Here is a 6,601-nt window from a genome sequence, read left to right on the forward strand (position 1 = left end):
TAGAAACCTTTCACCTTCAGCCAGAGATACCTGCCGGCCATCTGCCCCAGTATAAGTGAAGGCGTAGAGAGCACAGAGCTGGGATCTCTGGAATGAGCTTCCTGGCTCCGGCCCTTGAGTTCCGCAAGTGTTTGGCCACCACTGGCCTGACAGCATTGTGATCAGCACTGTCACCTGCAGGAGAAAGGAGTGCTGGAGATCCAGAGGAAATAGGACTGGGTGCCTCCAGGCAGCAGAAAGACATGGTTCTAAGAGCACACATAAACAGTGAGGATGGACGGAAGCCCTTAGGGGAGAAGAAAGTGTAAGGCAGAAGCCTTGGGTGGGGGTCAGTGCAGGATTTGGGGGCTGAGAACTCCTGGGTGATATGTCTGATGAGGAAGTACATAAATTAGGTGAGAGAGGATGTGGTCATTAGGGCTGTGTGGCTACTAAGGCAGGAAATCAGAGAAGATGGCCTAGCTTGGGAGTTCTCCTTTAGCACCTTGAGGAGATGGTGGTAATCCTGAGATGAACACAAGAAGGGGATGAGAAGGAAGAGTCAGGACCAAAACAGGAACACAGGGGAAGACTCAAGAGGTAATAACAAAAATAAGATTGTGATCCTTGCTAAATTTGCACAGGCATCACTATTTCTGTTACCAATCACTTCAGACCTAAAGCTATATGCTTCCTGTGCACAGAAAACAGAGCCAGACAAACAGGACAAATGAGAGAGAAAGAGAAAGTGGAATGTGGAGAAGAAACACCACCTTTCCTATATAGGGCACATTTTTTTTTTTCAAATTTTTTTTTGTTCATTTTTTTTTTATTTATATATTTGAGAGCTACAGACACAGAGAGAAAGACAGATAGAGGGAGAGAGAGAGAGAATGGGCGCGCCAGGGCTTCCAGCCTCTGCAAAAGAACTCCAGATGCGTGCGCCCCCTTGTGCATCTGGCTAACGTGGGACCTGGGGAACCGAGCCTCGAACTGGGGTCCTTAGGCTTCACAGGCAAGCGCTTAACTGCTAAGGCATCTCTCCAGCCCTTTTTTCAAATTTTTATTAACAACTTCCATGATTATAAAAAATATCCCATGGTAATACCCTCCCTCCCCCCACTTTCCCCTTTGAAATTCCATTCTCCATCATATCCCCTCCCCATCTCAATCAGTCTCTCTTTTATTTTGATGACATGATCTTTTCTTCCTATTATGATGGTTTTGTGTAGGTAGTGTCAGGCACTGTGAGGCCATGGACATCCAGGCCTTTTTGTGTCTGGGGGGAGCACGTTATAAGGAGTCCTACCCTTCCTTTGGCCCTTACATTCTTTCTGCTACCCCTTCTGCAATAGACCCTGAGCCTTGGAAGGTGTGACAGAGATATTACAGTGCTGAACACTCTGGTCATTTCTTTCCAGCACCATGATGCCTTCTGAGTCATTCCAAGGTCACTGCCATCTGAAAAGAGAAGATTCTCTACCAAAAGTGAGAGTAGCATTAATATAAGGGTATGAACATTAAGAGAAGTACTTACTGGGAAATTTGATAAGCATAGAATACACATTTAGCCAAACAGCAACAGACATTACCCCCCTAGGGCTCATGACTACCCCTGTTTTAAGTTTTCAGCATCAGGGATGTATTCCCTCCCATGGAGCAGGCCTCCAGTTCAATTAGAGGGCAGTTGGTTTCCACCATGACAGATGTGCCACTATTGCACCCATTGGCTCATTTGGCCTGGCTGGCCAAATATAAGGCTTGCAGTGTCCACTGTTGAGTATCTTCACTAGTGATTTCTCTTTCTCCCATTGAACTGCATGCAGAATGGCTTCTTCCAGCTTTCTGTCAGCTGGTCTACATGGAGGAGGTTATCAGCTCAGATCCAGCAGGATTTCTCAATGGCCTTGCAGCCCAAGTATGTGGAGTCTTCAGCAGTAGGGTCTTAACATCTATTCCTGGTGGGAAACCAAGGGCCTTGGCAATGGCCTATAATGTTTTGGGGGCATCAGGGACCTCCCTGGCCAACAACTCACTGGAAGGTATCCCATCCCTGGCACTGAAAATTTTCTAACAACAATCTACTGCTCCTGAGTGTTTACAGGGCACATTTTTGCTACAGCCTTTATATCCTCTATGCATACAACTCTTGCTTTAGTGTGGGTTCATTCATTTACATTCTTTTTTTTAGAGTAAAGTTTATTTTATTTAATTATTTTTCTTTTTTTTTCTTTTTTTTTATAATTTTTTTTTGTTCATTATTTATTTATTTATTTGAGAGCGACAGACACAGAGAGAAAGACAGATAGAGGGAGAGAGAGAGAATGGGCGCGCCAGGGCTTCCAGCCTCTGCAAACGAACTCCAGACGCGTGCGCCCCCTTGTGCATCTGGCTAACGTGGGACCTGGGGAACCGAGCCTCGAACCGGGGTCCTTAGGCTTCATAGGCAAGTGCTTAACCATTAAGCCATCTCTCCAGCCCTATTTAATTATTTTTAAATATTTTGTTTTTATTTATTTGAGAGAGAAATAGGCAGGTAGGGAGTGAAACAGAGAGAGAGAGAGAATGGGCATGCTAGGGCTTCCAGCTACTGATAACAAACTTCAGATGCATGTACCCCCTTGTGCATCAATCAGGCTTACATGGGTACTGGGGAATTGAACCTGGGTCCTTTGACTTTACAGGCAAGTGCCATCTCTAAGCCATCACCCCAGCCCCTAAAGTTTATTTTAAAGTAAACATAGAGACAAAGAAAGCACAACTTCCTCATGGAGGGGAGGATTCAGTGCTCTCCCTCTCTCGCTCTCTCTCTCTTTTTTTATTTTTTTTATTTTTTTGAGGTAGGGTCTCACTCTAGCCAGGGCTAACCTGAAATTCACTACATAGTCTCAGGCTGGCCTCAAATTCACAGTGATTCTCCTATCTCTGCCTCCCAAGTGCTGGGACTTGTACCACCATGCTCAGCACTCTATATCACAACTTCAAAGGTTCAGAGTCCATTGTGGAAGAAGTGGCAGAAAGAACGTAAGAGCCAAAGGAAGGGTAAGACTCCTTCAACATGCTCCTCCAGACCCAAAATGGCTTGGATATCCATGGCCTCACAGTGCCTGACACTACCTACACAAGACCATCATAATAGGAGGAAAAGATCGTGACATTAAAATAAAAGAGAGACTAATTGAGAGGGGGAGGGGATATGATAGAGAGTGGAGTTTCAAAAGGGAAAGTGGGGGGAAGGAATTACCATAGTATATTGTTTACAATCATGAAAGTTATCAATAAAAAAATAATAAGGGCTGGAGAGATGGCTTAGTGGTTAAGGAGTCTGCCTGCAAAGCCAAAGGATCCTGGTTCAATTCTCCAGGACCCACATAAGCCAGATGCACAAGGGAGCGCATGCACCTGAAATTTGTTTGCAGTGGCTGGAGGTCCTGACATGCCTTTTCTCTCTGTCTCCCGATCTCTCTCTCTCTCTGCCTCTTTTTCTCTATCGAATAAATAAATTAAAAAAATATATTGTTTAAAAAATTATTTATTTGGGGGAGAGAGTACGTATGGGCATGCAAAGCCCTCCTGCCACTGCAAATGAACTCTAGACACATGTACCAGTTCGTGCATCTGGCTTTATGTGGGTACTGGTGAACTGAACCTAGGATGTCAGCCTTTGCAAACAAGCATTATAACCACTGAACCAGCTCTCCATTCTTTTTTTTTTTAATTTTTAAATTTTTATTAACATTTTCCATGATTCTAAAAAAATATCCCATGGTAATTCCCTCCCTCCCCACCCCCACACTTTCCCCTTTGAAATTACATTCTCCATCATATTACCTCCCCATTACAATCATTGTACTTACATATATACAATATCAACCTATTAAGTATCCTCCTCCCTTCCTTTCTCTTCCCTTTATGTCTCCTTTTTAACTTACTGGCCTCTGCTACCAAGTATTTCCCTTCTCAGGCAGAAGCCCAATCATCTATAGCTAGGATCCACATATGAGAGAGAACATGTGGCGCTTGTTTTTGGGTTTTCAATGTAGGGTCTCACTCTGGCCCAGGCTGACCTGGAATTCACTTTGTCGTCTCAGAGTGGCCTTGAACTCATGACAATCCTCCTACCTCTGCCTCCTGAGTGCTGGGATTAAAGGCAGGCGCCATCATGGCTGGCTCATCCTTTTTTTTTTCTTTTCTCTGATGTAGGATGTCACTCTGACCTGGAATTCACTATGTAGTCTCAGAATGGCCTCGAACTCACAGCGATCCTCCTACGTCTGCCTCGAGCATGCGCCACCACACCAGACTTCAGGCTCATGTTTTAAAAAATTAATTTATTTATATTAAACAGAGAGAAAGAGGGATATAGAAAGTATGGGTGGGCTGGAGAGATGTCTAAGCAGTTAAGGCAATTGCTTGCAAAGCCTAATGACCTAGGTTCCATTTCCCAGTACCCATGTAAAGCCAGATGCACAAAGTAGCATATGGTCTGGATTTTCTTTGCAGTGGCAAGAGGCTCTAGGGCATCCACTCTCATCCTCTAAATAAATAAATATATATATATATTTTAAAAAAAGGTCAGGTGTGGTAGTGCATGCTTTTAATCCCAGCACTCATGAGGCAGAGGTAGGAGGATCACTGTGAGTTTGAGGCCACCCTGAGGCTACATAGTGAATTCCAGGTTAGCCTGGGCTAGAGTGAGACCCTACCTCAAAACAAACAAACAAACAAACAAAAAATCTAAGAGGCTATGAATAAGTCATATGGAAGCCTATTGTTTTAGACAATGGCACATCCAGAAGCCATAGATTGTTACTAGAAAATTTTTAGTGCCAGGATGGGATACCTTCCAGTGAGTTGTTGGCCAGGGTGGACACCAATGCTCCTAAAACATTACAGGCCATTGCTAAGGCTCTTGGTTTCCCACCAGGAATAGATGATAAGACCCTATTGCTGAAGACTCCACATGCTTGGGCTACAAGGTCACTGAAAAAACCTGCTGGAGCTGAGGTGAAAAACCTCCTCCACGTAGACCAGCTGACAGAAAGCTGGAAAAGACTATACTGCATGCAGCTCTATGGGAGAGAGAGAAGTCACCAATATAGATAAGCAACAGTGGACACTGCAAGCCTTAATATGGGCCAGCCAGGCCAAATGAGCCAATGGATGCAATAGTGGCATGTCTGTTATGGGAGAGACCAACTGCTCTCTACTTGTCTGGAGGCTAGCTCCACTGGAGGGAATACATGCCTGATACTGAAAAGTTATTGGCGGGGTCATGAGCCCTAAGGTATAATGCCTGCTGATGTCTGGCTAAATGCATATATTATGGTCACCAAACTGCCCAGTAAGCACTTTTCTTAATGTTCATACCTATATATTAGTGCTACCCTCACTTTTTTGTTTTTCAAAGTAGGGTTTCACTGTAGCTCAGGCTGACCTGGAATTCACTAAGTAATCTCACGGTGGTCTTGAACTCATGACAATCCTCCTACCTCTGCCTCCCAAGTGCTAGAATTAAAGGCATGCGCTACATGCCCAGCCTACTCTCACTTTTGGTTAGAGAAGCTTCTCTTTTCAGATGGTGGTGACCTCCGGCATGACTCAAAAGGCACCATAGTGTGAGAAGAAGGGACGAAGGAGTGCTCAGCACTGAAACATCTCTATCACACCTTCCAAGGCTCAAGGTCTGAAAGAGTGTAAGAGCAAAAGGAAGGGTACGGCTCTTTACAATGTACTCTTCCAGACATAAAATGATCTGGATAGCCATGACCTCGTAGTGACTGGCACTACCTACATAAGACCATTATCATTTTTTAAATGTAGGTATTAGAGTGTGTGTGTGAGAGATAATGGGTGTGCCAGGGCATCCAGGCACTGCAAACGAACTCCAGATGTGTGCACCCCCTTGTGCACCTGGCTAATGTGGGTCCTGGGCAATTGAACCTGGGTCCTTTGGCTTTGCAGGCAAGTGCCTTAACTGCTAACCTCCAGCCTCTGTTTTTTTTTTTTTTTTTTTTTTTGAGGTAGGGTCTCTCTAGCTCAGGCTGACCTGGAATTCACTCTGTAGTCTCAGGGTGGCCTCGCTTTGAACGAACTCATGGCGATCCTCCTACCTCTGCCTCCTAAGTGCTAGGATTAAAGGTGTGCAACATCATGCCCGGTTTACTTTTATTTACTTGACAGAGAGAATGGGGAAGAGAGAGAGAGAGAAAATGGGCATGCCAGGGCCTCTAGCCACTGAAAACAAATTCCAGATGCATGCACCACCTTGTGCATCTGGCTAACATGGGTCCTGGGGAATCAAACCTGGGTCCTTTGGCTTTGCAGACAAAAGCCTCAAATGCTAAGCCATTCCTCCAACCCCCCCTCCTTTTTTTTTTGAGAGTGACAGACACAGAGAGAAAGACAGATAGAGGGAGGAAGAGAGAAGGGGCGCGCCAAGGCTTCCAGCCTCTGCAAACGAACTCCAGACACGTGTGCCCTCTTGTGCATCTGGCTAACGTGGGACCTGGGGAACCGAGCCTTGAACCGGGATCCTTAGGCTTCACAGGCAAGCGCTTAGCTGCTAAGCCATCTCTCTAGCCCTTGTTTGTTTTTTTTTTTTCTGAGGTAGGGTCTCACC

Source organism: Jaculus jaculus, chromosome 6, assembly GCF_020740685.1.
Source record: "Jaculus jaculus isolate mJacJac1 chromosome 6, mJacJac1.mat.Y.cur, whole genome shotgun sequence".
Taxonomy (NCBI): domain Eukaryota; kingdom Metazoa; phylum Chordata; class Mammalia; order Rodentia; family Dipodidae; genus Jaculus; species Jaculus jaculus.